Here is a 16,770-nt window from a genome sequence, read left to right on the forward strand (position 1 = left end):
CACCCAGGGAGTGGGTGTAAATAATAAAATTACCACTAGTTATTCTCAGAGGTTTGATATTTGTTAAAACAGCCAGCAGAGTGTGTAATTGAGAATGAGAGTGTTGCCACAGCTTGTTAAACAAATCATCAACAGCAAGCAATTAAGTCATCTCTAATTCATAATGGAAAACTATTAGAATTAGAATTAAAAACACTAAGGCAGGAACAAATTTATGCAATTCTGATTACAGGTCTGTCACTGTGCAACATTGGGTACAAGACTGGTGGGATTAGGTCTATCACTATATATACTGGGGTACAGTACTAATGGGGGCAGATCTGTCAGTGTATAACTCTGAGGTACTGTACCAATTGGGACAAATCTGTCCCTGTCTAAAACTGAGGTAGTGAATTGGAGGGGACAGGTCTGTCTCTGTATAACACAGGGGTACAGCTCTTTACATCAAAATTTCTATCTCTATTGTGTTTCCTTATTTTGCTTATTTGATTTAATTTCTTGCTGAATTTGCATGGGAGCTATGTAGCCTTATTTGGACAAATTTCATTAGTTTCTTTTCCTTGCTCTTTACCATTCCCTTTGGTTCCCTTTTTGATTTTTAATCTCTCTTGCCCTCCATCTATCATAGATCTTCTCTTTTGATTCTACCATCTGTACAGGATGGGCCAAAGGTTTAAAAGTTAATGATAATATTCTATGAGAAAGTAGATTGTACAGGATGGGAAAATAGACTGGGAAAGTTCAGAATAATACTTAACAAGATGCAGGGCCCCAAATGAACATTCGTTTATGAGCTGAAAATGATACCTGCACTTGGTTTTGCATCCTGTGTGGTCTGTACCCAGCCAGCAGTGCATTTTCTCCGTGCTGACTGATGGAGCTGTAAGAGAGAGAGAGAGAGTTTCATTCCAGGCTGCTGCTGCTGGACTTCACCTTGACTTGGAATCATGAACAGTGCCAGGAAAGAATCTAAGCCTCCAGGCCAGCCATCGATTGAGGTGTCCCCGACAGGTAGAAGAGCATGAGACTTGTTGCTTTTTCTAGAAAGGTGTGAGCCTCGTTGCTTCTTTACTTCTTGTTTTCCATTTATCATTACCACTGTAATTGTTTATTACTGCAATTATAATCATTATTCTCACATAATAAACATTTATATTTAAGCAAATTGCTGTGGTCGAGCCTTGTCTTGATTATATTTACCCAAATTTGAAAAGAACTGCTTGGATATCCGCTGTGATCCAAGACCCCATCGCTGTTCCCCATTCCCAGGATGTTTCACTTCTGCTCCTATTCTTCAATGGGAGAAACAGGGCTGTTGTATTCTTGCACAGATCTCCCAAAGGCACTGTACCTTATAAACAGCCAGCTTGTATCATGATGGATGATAAAGTCAAAGAAAGAAAGAGGTGCACAGCGTGGAAACAGACCCTTCAGTCCAACTCATCCATGCTGACCAGTTACCCTAAATAATCTAGTCCCATTTTCCAGCATTTGGCCCATAATAACCTAAACCCTTCCTACTCAGACATTCCTCCGGATGCCTTTTAATGTTAAAATTGTATCAGCTTCCACCACTTCCTCCGGCAGCTCATTCCATACACACACCTCTGTGTGGAAAAGTTGCTCCTCTAGGTTCTTTATAAATCTTGCCCCTCTCACCTTAAACCTATGCCCTCTAGTCTCGGAGTCCCCCAACTCAGGGATAAGACCATAAGACATAGGAGTGGAAGTAAGGCCATTCAGCCCATCGAGTCCACTCTGCCATTTAAATTATGGCTGATGGGCATTTCAACTCCACTTCCCTACACTCTCGCCATAGCCCTTGATTCCTTGTGAGATCAAGAATTTATCGACTTTGGCTATTCCCCCTATCCATGTCCCTCACAATTTTAGAAACCTCTATAAAGTCACCCCCACGGCCTCTGATGCTTCAAGGAAAATAGCCCCAGCCTATTCAGCCTCTCCCTGTAGGTCAGTCCCTGCAACCCTGGCAACATCCTTGTGAACCCTTTCTGAACCCTTTCAAGTTCCATAACATCCTTCCTATAGCAGGGTGACCAGAACTGAACGCAGTATTCCTAAAGTGTCCGAACCAATGTCCTGTGCAGCAGCAACATGGCCTCCCAATTCTTATACTCAATGCACTGACCAACAAAGGCAAGCGTACCAAACGCCTTCTTCACTACCCTATCTACCTGCGACTCCACTTTCAAAGAACTATGAACCTAAACTCCAAGGTCTTTTTGTAAAGCAACCCTCCCCAGGATCTTACCATTACATGGAACATAGAACATAGAACATTACAGCACAGTACAGGCCCTTGGGCCCTCGATGTGCCAACCTGTCATACCGATCTCAAGCCCATCTAACCTATACTATTCCATGTATGTCCATGTGCTTATCCAATGACGCCTTAAATGTACCCAAAGTTGGTGAATCTACTACCGTTGCAGGCAAAGCGTTCCATTCCCTTACTACGTATGTGTATAAGTCCTGCCCTGGTCTGTCTTTCCAAAATGCAGCACCTCACATTTATCTAAATTAATTCCATCTGCCAATCCTTGGCCCATTGGCCCATCTGATCAAGGTTCCATTGTACTCTGAGGTAATCTTCTTCACTGTCCATTACACCAACAATTTTTGCGCGACCTGCAAACTTACTAACCATACTTCCTATGTGCACATCCAGATTGTGTTATATAAATGACAAAAAGTAAGTGGACCCAGACAAATCCTTGTGATACACTGCTGGTCACAAGCCTCCAGTCTGAAAAACAACCTGCCACCACCATCATACTACCTGTGAGCCAGCTCTGTATCCGAAAGGCTAGTTCTCTCTGTATGTGATCTCACCTTGCTAACCAGCCTACCTTGCGGAACCTTGGCAAGTGCCCTACTGAAGTCTGCATAGATCACAACCACCGCTCAGTCCTCATCAATCCTCTTCATGACTTCTTCAAAAAAATCAATCAAGTTAGCAAGACATGACTGCCCATGCACAAAGCCATGCTGGCTGTCACAAATTAGTCCCTGCCTTTCGAAACACACGTAAATCCTGTCTCTCCGGATTCCCTCCAACAACTTGCCCACTATTGAAGTCTGGCTCACCAGTCTATCGTTCCCTGGCTTTTCCTTACCACCTTTCTTAAATAGTGGCACCATGTTAACCAACCTCCAGTTTTCCGGCACCTCACCTGTGGCTATTGATGATACAAATATCTCAGCAAAGGGCCCAATGATCACTTCCCTAACTTCCCACAATGTTCTCGGGTAAACCTGATCAGGTTAAATCCTCACCTTTATGTGTTTTAAAACACCCAGCACCTCCTACTCTATACAAGATTTCCATCCTACCCTTCGGCCATTTCATTGTGTAATCACTCAGCAGTTAACCAGGTATCCAGTCAGTCGTGAAGAATGTACGTAATGTAACTGTAATCTAAGTAAACATACCACACAAACTCCATATGTAAGTATGAGATATCATATTAATGTACGTTGTTGTTAATAAACGTCTGGATATTTGACTCAATTCAAAGCAAAGTCTGTGTGGCATATGTTACGTGGGCTAATCTGTAGAAAACTGTGAAGCACTTTACCACTCATCATGAAATTTCTGCTTTGTTTTACCTTTTTCATTCCATTCCCCTCTCACGTCCACATGCCCTTCACCATTCTATCTTTCCACAGTTCTGATAAAAGGTCATCAAACTGAAAACATTTTCACCCTTGCTGTCTCCACAGATACCTCCTGACCTGTCCAGTGTTTTCCGTACTTCTGTTTTTATTACTGTGAGGCTGCCTCCTGAATGAGAGATTAAACTCAGTTTGCTTCTGCCCTGACAGTGAAAATATAAGATGTGGAGCTTCATTGGAAATGGAGTCAGTAGTTGAAGAAGAAGTGATTTGCACGTAGTTTTGATTAGGAGACTGTAAGATCTAGGAGCAGAAGTCGGCTATTCAGTCCATTGAGTTAGCTCTGCCATTTGCTGGGATCACGGCTGATCCAATCATCCTTAACTCCAATTTCCTGCCTTTTTCCCATGACCCTTGATTCACTTACTGATTAAAAATATGTCTTGAATATATTGAATAAAGAATCCCATAAATCCACTAACTTCTAAGAGAAGACAGACACTTAAATATACAACTGCTTATTCTGAGAAAATGCCTTCTGCCCTGGAATCTCCTTGAGGGGGAAACAGCCTTTCCACATCAAACCCCAAGAATCTTGTATGTTTCAACAAGCCTGCCTCTCATTCTTCTAAATTCCAATATGTAGAAGCCCAACCAACTCAATCTCTCCTGATATGAGACAAACCATAGAATAATGGGAATTGGGAAATAGGATTCCACCTGGAGGTTTGGGTCAAACTCTCAGCCCCACACTTTCAGAACAATGTCGAGGCTTTAGAGAGGGTGCAGACAGAGATTTACATAAACAGGACCACAGATAGGAGGTTCAGTGAACGTGGAGAGGGAGACCGGAGAAACTGGGATGGTTCACCTCGGAGCCAGAGAAGGTTAAAGGGGAGATTGAATGAGGCATTCCAAATCAGGAGGGGTCAATCAAATGAATGAGAAGAAAGAGTTTCCAATGGCAGGAGCGTCAGTCACCAGAGTGGACACAAGCTGAACAGATTTTGGCAAAAGAATTCAAGGGGAATGATTTGATGCAGTGAGTTGTTGTGATCTGGGATGTGTTGCCTGAAACAGTGGAAGCAGATTCAAAAGAATCTTTCAAAAGGGGAAATTGGAGAAATACTCAAAAATGAGTAGGGCTGTGATCATACAGAAATTATCAGCAGGAGTAGTTTTTATCTTGATTTGGAATTCTTGCAATACATCCTGATGAGTGAAAGACAAACAGCTTTGAAAAAAGGCGTCATTTTTTTGGCAGACACAAAGAGATAGTGCAGAAGCTGGAGATAGAGACAACACAGTATGGAGCTGGATGAACACAGCAGGTCAGGCAGCATCAGAGGAGCAGGAAAGCTGACATTTTGGGTCGGGACCCTTCTTCAGAAAAGTCTTTCAGCAAATATGCAAATAATGTTACTTTGAAATCTATGCTCAAAAATCATGTTTGACTTTGCCTCCTCCTCAACCAATCTCTCTCAAACCCAAGGATAGTCAGAACTGCTGAAGCTGGAGTCTGAGATAACACAGTGTGGAGCTAGAGGAAAACAGCAGGCCAGGCTGCATCAGAGGAGCTGGAAAGCTGATGTCTTGGATCAGGACCCTTCTTCAGAAATGGGGTAGGGGAAGGGGGCTCTGAAATAAATAGAGTGGGGCTCAGGCTGGGGAAGGTGGGTAGTGCAGGGAGGTAGTGATGGGGATTGGTCAGTGAGGTGGGAGGAGCAGATAGGTGGGAGAGAAGATGGGCAGGTCAAGGAGGCGGGGATGAGGGGGAACCTTCCAAATCAAACAGATGTTCACCTGCACATCCACTAATGTGGTCTATTGCATTCATTGTTTCTGATGTGGCCTCCTCTACATTGGTGACAGCAAGCGGAGGGTTGGAAACTGCTTTGTAGAGTAACTGTGCTTGGTTCACGACAAACGACAACACCTTCCAGTCACAAACCACTTCAACTCCCCCTCCCTACTTCCTGCGTGACATGTCCATCCTGTGTCACAACGACGACACCTGGAAACTGGAAGAGTAGCACCTCATATTCCACCTTGGGAGATTACAACCCAATGCTGTCAATGTGGACTTTACTAGCTTCAAAATCTCTTCATCCCCAACCTCATCCCATGACCAATCCTCCTTGACCCGTCCGTCTTCTCTCCCACCTCACTGACCAATCCCCACCACTACCTACCTGCACTCACCTATCACCATCTTACCTACCTTCCTCAGCCCAAACCCCCTTTTCTATTTATTTCAGAGCCCCCTTCCCCTCCCCTATTTCTGAAGAAGGGTCCCAAACCGAAATGTCAGCTTTCCTGCTCCTCCGATGCTGTCTGGCCTGCTGTGTTCATCCAGCTCCACACGATGTTATCTCTCAAACCCAAACTCATAGGGCAGCATCAGGCCACCACACAAGGGCAGAATGAGATTTGAATCCACAACCCCAAAAAGATTGGGGGCTTCAGCTCCACTGAAGTACAAGTTCTTGTTATTATATTAAATGGAGGAGGCTAATGCTAGAGACTGCTTTGTCACATTTGGCCACAAAGGGGCAACCAACCACTGTAGCTCACTCTAGCCAGTATTATACAGTATTATCCAGCAGAGGGTGCCAGATGCCAGGTACAAAATGGATCTCCTGCCAAAATAGGACAACAAAAAGAAATTATATTTATATAGCACCGTAAATGTAGCAAAATATTTCCAAATCATTTTTATATTCTGTCTGACTGTTATCAGTAACAAGCCACGAAAATTAATGCTTTATAATAGCATTAATGAAGAGTCAGTGAAACATGACTAATCTCTCTGGCACATAAATCATCAGTAATATTGCCGGAATGTTGTCAGGGCCCATAGGTTTTGTAATATCTAGAGTCTCCAAACATTTCTTGACATCTCGTGGAGTGAACTGAATTGAGTGAAGACTGATGTCCGTAATATTGGGGACCATTGGAGGAGGCCAAGATGGTTCATCCATTCGGCACTTCTGGCTGAAGATTGCTGCAAATGTTTCAGCCTTATCTTTTGCACTGATGTGCTGGGCTCTTCCATCATTGAAGAAGGGAATATTTATGGAACCTCCTCCTGCAGTGATATGTTTAATTGTCCACCATCACTCACACTGGATGTAGCAAGGGCAGCAGAGCTTACATCTGATCTGTTGGTTGTAGAATCACTTAGCTCTGTCTATCACTTGCTGCTTTTCTGTTTGGCGTGCAAGTAGTCCTGTTTGGTGGCTTCACCAGGTTGATACCTCATCTTCAGGTATGCCTGGTGCTGCTCCTAGCATACCCTCTTGCACTCTTCATTGAACCAGGGTTGATTCCCTGGCTTGATGGTAATGGTAGAGTGGGGGATATGCTGGGCCATGAAGTCATAGATTGCACTGGAGTCCAATTACGCTGTTGATAGTTATTATGGCTGCAGAGAATATGCTTGAACAGCAAGATCAACATTTAAATTTTAAATTTGAGAAGTCCACTCACAAATGCATAACAGTAGGAAAGAAGCTGTTTGTGATTCTGTTGTTCATGTGTTTAGACTTTTCATAGAATCCCTACAGTGAGGAAACAGACCCTTTGGCCCAACAAGTCCATATCAACCCGCGGAGCTTCCCACCCAGATCCATCCACTATAACCCACCTAATCTACATATCCCTAAACACTACGGGCAATTTGGCAAGGTCAATCCACTTTTGTACCTGCTGTCTGATGAAAGAGGTTAGAAGAGATTATAGAGGTCTTTGATTATTTGGCTGTCTTCCCGAAGCAGTGAAAAGTATAGATGGAGTCAATGGATGGAAGGTTGTCTTACGTGATGGACTGGACTGTGGTCCCAACTCTCTGTAGGAGCCTTCCTGCTCCTCTGATGCTGCTTGGCCTGCTGTGTTCATCCAGCTCTACACCTTGTTATTTTGGATTCTCCAGCATCTGCTGTTCCTATTATCTCTCCCTGTAGTTTCTTACAGTCCTGGGCAGAGCAGTTGTCATACCAAGCCATGATGCATCTAGGTAGAATGCTTTCTATGGTGCATTTGTAAAAATTGGTAAGTGTCTTTACGGACATGCCAAATTTTCTTTGCGTCCTGAAAATAGTGAGAGGTATAGATAGTTAATGGTGGTTGCCTTTTCCCTAGAATGGGGGATTTCAAGATCAAGATCAGAGGACACATTTTTAAGGTGAGAGAAGTGAGAGTTTAAAAAAAAGACATGAGGCACAAACATTTTAAATTCATTCCTGAGGAAATGGTGGATGTGGGTACAATTACAACATTTCACAGGCATTTGGGTAATTACATGAATAGGAAGGGTTTGGAAGGATATGGGCCAGGATCAGGCAGGTAAGACTAGTTTAGTTTGGGATTATAAGATAATAAAATGTGAGGCTGGATGAACACAGCAGGCCAAGCAGCATCTCAGGAGCACAAAAGCTGACGTTTCGGGCCTAGACCCTTCATCAGAGAGGGGGATGGGGGGAGGGAACTGGAATAAATAGGGAGAGAGGGGGAGGCGGACCGAAGATGGAGAGTAAAGAAGATAGGTGGAGAGAGTATAGGTGGGGAGGTAGGGAGGGGATAGGTCAGTCCAGGGAAGACGGACAGGTCAAGGAGGTGGGATGAGGTTAGTAGGCAGCTGGGGGTGCGGCTTGGGGTGGGAGGAAGGGATGGGTGAGAGGAAGAACCGGTTAGGGAGGCAGAGACAGGTTGGACTGGTTTTGGGATGCAGTGGGTGGGGGGGAAGAGCTGGGCTGGTTGTGTGGTGCAGTGGGGGGAGGGGATGAACTGGGCTGGTTTAGGGATGCAGTAGGAGAAGGGGAGATTTTGAAACTGGTGAAGTCCACATTGATACCATATGGCTGCAGGGTTCCCAGGCGGAATATGAGTTGCTGTTCCTGCAACCTTCAGGTGGCATCATTGTGGCAGTGCAGGAGGCCCATGATGGACATGTCATCAAGAGAATGGGAGGGGGAGTGGAAATGGTTTGCGACTGGGAGGTGCAGTTGTTTGGTGCGAACTGAGCGGAGGTGTTCTGCAAAGCGGTCCCCAAGCCTCCGCTTGGTTTCCCCAATGTAGAGGAAGCCGCACCGGGTACAGTGGATGCAGTATACCACATTGGCAGATGTGCAGGTGAACCTCTGCTTAATGTGGAATGTCATCTTGGGGCCTGGGATGGGGGTGAGGGAGGAGGTGTGGGGACAAGTGTAGCAGTTCCTGCGGTTGCAGGGGAAGGTGCCGGGTGTGGTGGGGTTGGAGGGCAGTGTGGAGCGAACAAGGGAGTCACGGAGAGAGTGGCCTCTCCGGAAAGCAGACAGGGGAGGGGATGGAAAAATGTCTTGGGTGGTGGGGTCGGATTGTAAATGGCGGAAGTGTCGGAGGATAATGCGTTGTATCCGGAGGTTGGTAGGGTGGTGTGTGAGAACGAGGGGGATCCTCTTGGGGCGGTTGTGGCGGGGGCGGGGTGTGAGGGATGTGTCGCGGGAAATGCGGGAGACGCGGTCAAGGGCGTTCTCGATCACCGTGGGGGGAAAGTTGCGGTCCTTAAAGAACTTGGACATCTGGGATGTGCGGGAGTGGAATGTCTTATCGTGGGAGCAGATGCGGCGGAGGCGGAGGAATTGGGAATAGGGGATGGAATTTTTGCAGGAGGGTGGGTGGGAGGAGGTGTATTCTAGGTAGCTGTGGGAGTCGGTGGGCTTGAAATGGACATCAGTTACAAGCTGGTTGCCTGAGATGGAGACTGAGAGGTCCAGGAAGGTGAGGGTTGTGCTGGAGATGGCCCAGGTGAACTGAAGGTTGGGGTGGAAGGTGTTGGTGAAGTGGATGAACTGTTCGAGCTCCTCTGGGGAGCAAGAGGCGGCGCCGATACAGTCATCAATGTACCGGAGGAAGAGGTGGGGTTTGGGGCCTGTGTAGGTGCGGAAGAGGGACTGTTCCACGTAACCTACAAAGAGGCAGGCATAGCTGGGGCCCATGCGGGTGCCCATGGCCACCCCCTTAGCCCACTTCCTACAGACTAAGGGGGTGGCCATGGGCACCCGCATGGGCCCCAGCTATGCCTGCCTCTTTGTAGGTTACGTGGAACAGTCCCTCTTCCGCACCTACACAGGCCCCAAACCCCACCTCTTCCTCCGGTACATTGATGACTGTATCGGCGCCGCCTCTTGCTCCCCAGAGGAGCTCGAACAGTTCATCCACTTCACCAACACCTTCCACCCCAACCTTCAGTTCACCTGGGCCATCTCCAGCACATCCCTCACCTTCCTGGACCTCTCAGTCTCCATCTCAGGCAACCAGCTTGTAACTGATGTCCATTTCAAGCCCACCGACTCCCACAGCTACCTAGAATACACCTCCTCCCACCCACCCTCCTGCAAAAATTCCATCCCCTATTCCTAATTCCTTCGCCTCCGCCGCATCTGCTCCCACGATAAGACATTCCACTCCCGCACATCCCAGATGTCCAAGTTCTTTAAGGACCGCAACTTTCCCCCCACGGTGATAGAGAACGCCCTTGACCGCGTCTCCCGCATTTCCCGCGACACATCCCTCACACCCCGCCCCCGCCACAACCGCCCCAAGAGGATCCCCCTCGTTCTCACACACCACCCTACCAACCTCCGGATACAACGCATTATCCTCCGACACTTCCGCCATTTACAATCCGACCCCACCACCCAAGACATTTTTCCATCCCCTCCCCTGTCTGCTTTCCGGAGAGACCACTCTCTCCGTGACTCCCTTGTTCGCTCCACACTGCCCTCCAACCCCACCACACCCGGCACCTTCCCCTGCAACCGCAGGAACTGCTACACTTGTCCCCACACCTCCTCCCTCACCCCCATCCCAGGCCCCAAGATGACATTCCACATTAAGCAGAGGTTCACCTGCACATCTGCCAATGTGGTATACTGCATCCACTGTACCCGGTGCGGCTTCCTCTACATTGGGGAAACCAAGCGGAGTCTTGGGGACCGCTTTGCAGAACACCTCCGCTCAGTTCGCAACAAACAACTGCACCTCCCAGTCGCAAACCATTTCCACTCCCCCTCCCATTCTCTTGATGACATGTCCATCATGGGCCTCCTGCACTGCCACAATGATGCCACCCGAAGGTTGCAGGAACAGCAACTCATATTCCGCCTGGGAACCCTGCAGCCATATGGTATCAATGTGGACTTCACCAGCTTCAAAATCTCCCCTTCCCCTACTGCATCCCTAAACCAGCCCAGTTCATCCCCTCCCCCCACTGAACCACACAACCAGCCCAGCTCTTCCCCCCGACCCACTGCATCCCAAAACCAGTCCAACCTGTCTCTGCCTCCCTAACCGGTTCTTCCTCCCACCCCAAGCCGCACCCCCATCTACCTACTAACCTCATCCCACTTCCTTGACCTGTCCGTCTTCCCTGGACTGACCTATCCCCTCCCTACCTCCCCACCTATACTCTCTCCACCTATCTTCTTTACTCTCCATCTTCGGTCCGCCTCCCCCTCTCTCCCTATTTATTCCAGTTCCCTCCCCCCATCCCCCTCTCCGATGAAGGGTCTAGGCCCGAAACGTCAGCTTTTGTGCTCCTGAGATGCTGCTTGGCCTGCTGTGTTCATCCAGCCTCACATTTTATTATCTTGGAATCTCCAGCATCTGCAGTTCCCATTATCTCTTAGTTTGGGATTATGTTCAGCTTAGCTGGTTGGACTGAAGATCTTTTCTCGTGCTGTTTGACTCTATGAGTAGAGACTTGTTGTTGTGCCTTTTTGACCGTTGCATCAATATGGGCGGACCAGGACAGATCGTTGGTGATCATTGTGCCCAGAAACTTGACTTTCTCGACTACCTCCACCTTGGTGCCATGGAAGTAGACAGAGTCATGCCCTCCACCTTGGTTCCTGACGTCAATGACCAGCTCATTAATTTCGCTGGCAGTGAGGGAGAGATTGTTATCTTTACACCATGCTACTGAGCACTCTATCTCTTTCCTGTATTCTGTCTCATCATTATCTGAGAGCCGACCTACAATGATGGTGTTGTCAGTGAATTTATAGATGGAATTAAGATTAAATTTGGGCTCACAGTAACGAGTGTACAGGGAGTATAGTAAGGGGTTGATTGCGCATCCTTGCAAGTATGTTATTGAGGACTATTGTGGAGGTATTGTTAGTCATTATGGTCAGGAAGTCAAGGATCCATTTGCAGACTATCAAAGCCATTTGGCAGAATGCCTTATCACCAGAACTTTCCAACAAGCGCCAAGACATCACTTGACTGCTGGCGAGAGATCCTGTGAGATCCTTCATGTACACCTGGTCAACTTGCACCACCATACGATACCCTCGAAGTGGCTGCTGAGGTGGGGGGGTTGAGACTGTCATACATTTCTGGAACGTGCTTTTGTAAAGGAGTCTGGAGAAAAATGCAGTGGTTTTGTTGAGGTTCATCCCGAGCAGCACTGTGATATGGGACTCTGTGTGCTACGTTCTGTTCCCCGGGATGCCTATTGGGACAAACATCAACTGCACCTAGAAGACCAACTCAGTGAAAGACGTTCCTTGGTCTGCCTGAAACTGGTTGGCCTTCCAGAACAAGGAGCTGACCCCAACTGAGTGCTGCAGACTGGCACATTCCAAGGTTCAAGGTTCTGAGAAATGCACTAAAGCTTACGGCAGCCACTGCCAAGTGGGATCTTCCTGCTGGAGGCAAATAGAGGCCCACTCAGTTATCGGACCTTTTTGATGACTCAACTGTATGTAATTATAGTATTTTACACGTAAGAGACATCTTTGCTTTTTGGATAGAGTCAGGCTCCCATGTTTGTTTCTTTCCATGATATTCTACTATACAGAACAGAACTGCATTTGTAACTATGTATACATACAAAGATACTTTCATGAATAAAGTATATTTTCGAAATTAAAAAAATACCAACTGGGGGCTTTGGTGCTGATAGTCAGCCTGATGGGACCCTGGGTGACTGTGTGGAAAGGGTAGGCCTTCTCCACCTTTGTGCCCTACACAGAGAGTGACCCGATGCCGGGAATGGAGTGGCCTGCACCCACCCAGTGGTCCGACATTTTAACTGAAGTCACAGGGGTCCCTGGGGAGAACTCTGGAATGATAGCAGCTGGTCTTTCAATGAGGTGCCCTTGTAAGCAAAGACAACCGCAGCTGAAGCAACAGCAGCGCGCATTGCATGTGGCACACAAGCATCACAAGTACCATTCACAATCAGACCCTTGCGAGAGGAAAATGTTGTCCACTCAGTCATTTGTGAAACTGACAGATTTTCCAACGCTGATCATTCTCACTGCCAGAAAGAAGGCTGCATAGAGATTTGAACTTGGATCAGTGGACTCAGAGTCATAACCATTACATCATGGAACCCACAGCTGACTGCAAATCATTGCAGAAGGATGTTTCTGAAGCGTATAAACAGCAATGACAAGGATCATGTCAGCTGCCGGTCTGCTGACTCAGCAGCTCATGCGACTACGTCCTCTTGGTTTTTGTATCTGCAAAGTGACTCATCTCATCGTTGCCTCTGAATTCTACTTTACTGATGCCTTTGAAAGCAATTTGAGGTTGTCCTGGAAATCCCTTCCTCTCCACCAAATAAAATTTCTCACCAGGAACAGCACTGCTGTCTGCCATGTATTGCTGAGCTGAGGCGCCACTTGCAAATCTCTCTCACTAGCAAACATTCAAGCTGCGGGACAATCACATCTCCAGCATTCCACTCTAGCTTCAGGTTTCACTTGTCACACATACTCTTCTGCTCAGTGCGGCCGTATGACAAATCAAACAGGTGCAATGTATCTCCTCGTTCAAACAGCACTGCTGATCGTTCACTCTCTTGGTGGCCATCCAAGTGTCAGCGCATGTACCTACCACTGTGATGCGCAATGCTTTTTATCAAAGGATGATATAAAATAGTTTGGTTTTAAGAGCATCATTCTAGCCTGGGTATCATTCCACATTCTGTTTCCAGCTTGCTTGCTTGGTGTCGAACACTTAGGGCAGCTCAGCAAACACCTCAGTGATATGCACCCACAGCTTAATACTCCATACCAGGATTTAGATCGGCCTGTGCTTCCCACTTTGGAAGAAGGTTGGAGACACTTGGGTTCTTCTCACTGGAACGACAGGTTGAGGGGCGGCCTCATAGAGGTCTACAAGTTTATGAAGAGCATGGACACACTGGACAGTCAGAAGCTTTTCCCCAGAGTAGAAGTGTCAGTGACCAGGGGCCATGAGTTTAAGGTGCGAGGAGCAAGGTTTAAAGGTGATGTATGAGGCATGTTTTTTTACGCAGAGAGTGGTGTGTGCCTGGAGCTTACTGCCAGGGGAGGTAGTGAAAGCAGACACTATAGTGACTTTTAAAGGGCATCTTGACAAATATATGAATAGGATGGGAATAGAGGGATATGGTCCCTGGAAGGGTAGAGGGTTTTAGTTGTGACGGGCAGCATGCACAGGCTTGGAGGGCTGAAGGGGCTGTTCATGTGCTGTAATTTTCTTTGTTCTATGTGATGAGATCTAACTTGGAGGTGTTAAAAGGACTGGCTTTACTCTTGCTCCATAGGCAATTTTCACTTGCATGCCCAAAATTAAATGACTGTTTTGACAATCTGAGGTCCCACCTAGATTTGAACTCAGACCACTGGATTCACAGCCCACAGTGCTGGGCATTACACTGTAGACCCAGCTCTGCCAAGTGAGCTGACCAGAGCTGGACAAACAAGAACAAAGAACAACACAGCACAGGAATGGGCTCTCCAGCCCTCTGTGCCTGCACTGACACATTTTGCCCGTCTATACTAAAACTATCTTCACTTACGGGATCTGTATCCCTCTATTCCCTTCCTATTCATGTATTTGACCAGGTACTTCTGGAATGCTATTGTGCCGGCTTCCACCACCACCTCTGGCAGCACATTCAAAGCACTCACAACCCTTTGTGTGAAAATCGTACCTTGCACATCTCTTTCAAACGTGCACACCCCCCCCCCCCGCCAACTCCCACACCTTGAACCTGCGTTGCTTAGCAATTGACTCCTCTACCCTGGGAAAATGCCTGTGCTCACTGTGAAGAGAGGTTGAGCAGATTAGAATAGTTTACATTAGAAAGACGGAGGTTGAGGGGGGGACCTGATTGAGGTCTACAAAATCACAAGGGGTATAGACAGGGCGAATGGCAAGAAGCTTTATCCCCCTCAGAGTGGAGGACTCAATTACTAGGGGTCATGATTTCAAGGTGAGAGGGGAAAAGTTTAAGGGACATACTTGTGGAAAATTCTTTACACAGAGGGTGGTGGGTGCCAAGAACGTGTTGCCAGCGGGAGTGGTAGAGGCGGGCACGATAGCGTCGTTTAAGATGTATCTGGACAGATACATGAATGTGCAGGGAGCAGAGGGATACAGATCCTTGGAAAATAGGTGACTGATTTAGGTAGAAGATCTGGATCGGCGCAGGCTTGGAGGGTTGAAGGGACTATTCCTGTGCTGTGCTGTTCTTTGTTCTACTTTCAACCCAATAATGCCATTCATAATCTTATGACGTTCTATCAAGTCACCCCTCAACCTCCTGCGTTCCAATAAAGACAAACCCACTTAATCCAACACTTTCTCATATCAAACATCACCTATGAGTAAACTTCCTGGTAAACCTTTTCTGTACCCTCTCCAAGCAGCCACATCCATCTGGTAGTTTGGTGACTGGAACTGTATGCAATATTCCAAGTGTGGTCTAACTAAAGTTCGATAAAGCTGTAGCATAACTTGCCTATCTGTATACTCAGTGCCCTTTCCAATGAAGGCAAGCATGCCATAGGCCTTTTTTACTACCTTTTCTACCTGTCCTGCCACCTGCAGTGATCTTATGGACCTGCACACCCAGATCCCTCCGCATATCAATACTCCCAAGGGTTCTGTTATTTATTGTATAATTTCCATCTTCACTTGATATTCCAAAATTATCTCACATTTGTCTGCCCATGCCCCCAATTGATCTATATCTTAGATAACAAGGTGTTAACAAGATCCTTTTTCTGAAGATGGGCCGAGGCCCGAAACATCAGCCTTCCTGCTCCTCTGATGCTGCTTGGCCTGCTGTATTCATCCAGCTCTACACCTTGTTATCTCAGATTCTCCAGCATCTGCAGTTCCTACTATTTCTGATCTATATCCTGCTGTGTCTTCTGACAATCATCCTCACTATCTGCAACTCCACCAATCTTTGTATCGTCCACAAACTTACTAAATAATCTTACTAAATAATGTTTTCTTCCAAATCATTTATGTAGTCCATGAACAGCAGAGGTCCCAGCACTCACCCCTGTGGAATGCCACTACTCACAATCCTCCATTCCGAAAAGCACCCTTCTACTGCTACCCCCCAAAAAAAACGAATTAACGAGACATGATCTCTCTCCACACAAAACCATGCTGTCTATCACTAATAGGTCCATTCGCTCCTAAATGAGTGTAGATCTTGTCCCTGAGAATCTTTTCCAATAATTTGCTGACCAGCGACATGAGGTTTACAGGCCTGTAATTTCCAGGATTATCTCTGTCACCCTTCTTAAACAATGGGACAACATTGGCTGTACTCCAGTCCTTGGGACCTCACCTGTGGCCCAAGAGGCCTGTCAATACCCCAGCAATTTGTTCTCCTGCCTTCCTCAATATTCTGGGACACGGGGACTTATCTACCTTAATACTTTTTAAGATGCACAATATCTCTTCCTTCTTAATAGCAACTTGGCTTAGAAATTTGACACTCCCTTCTCTGAGATCATCCTCCATCAATTCATTCTCTTTGGTGAATACTGACACAAGGTATTCGTTTAAGAGATAACAAAGTGTGGAGCTGGATGAACACAGCAGGACAAGCAGCATCTTAGGAGCACTGGCCTGCTTTATTCTTCCAGCTCCAAACTTTGTTAGTTCGGATCCTCCAGCATCTGCAGTTCCCATTATTTCTGTATTCGTTTAAGACTTCACCTATCTCTTCTGGTTCCACACACAGATTCCCTCCTTTGTCCTTGAGTGGGCCAACCCTTTCCTCGGCTACCCTCTTGCTCCATACAGATGTATAAAAATTCTTGGTATTCTCACTGGCATGTCAATCGTGTGGAG

General features: G+C 46.8%; 1 long non-coding RNA gene across 1 annotated transcript in view; it reads right to left on the reverse strand.

Annotated features, from left to right (window-relative positions):
* LOC132207319 (uncharacterized) overlaps positions 1 to 16,770 on the reverse strand; it is a 155,871-nt gene that overhangs the window by 137,046 nt on the left and 2,055 nt on the right. The window contains exon 2 of the long non-coding RNA XR_009443432.1: positions 808 to 880. This is a non-coding gene — a long non-coding RNA (uncharacterized LOC132207319). The remainder of the gene's footprint in view (positions 1 to 807; positions 881 to 16,770) is intronic.

The sequence above is a fragment of the Stegostoma tigrinum genome, chromosome 45, assembly GCF_030684315.1.
Source record: "Stegostoma tigrinum isolate sSteTig4 chromosome 45, sSteTig4.hap1, whole genome shotgun sequence".
In the NCBI taxonomy this organism is placed as follows: domain Eukaryota; kingdom Metazoa; phylum Chordata; class Chondrichthyes; order Orectolobiformes; family Stegostomatidae; genus Stegostoma; species Stegostoma tigrinum.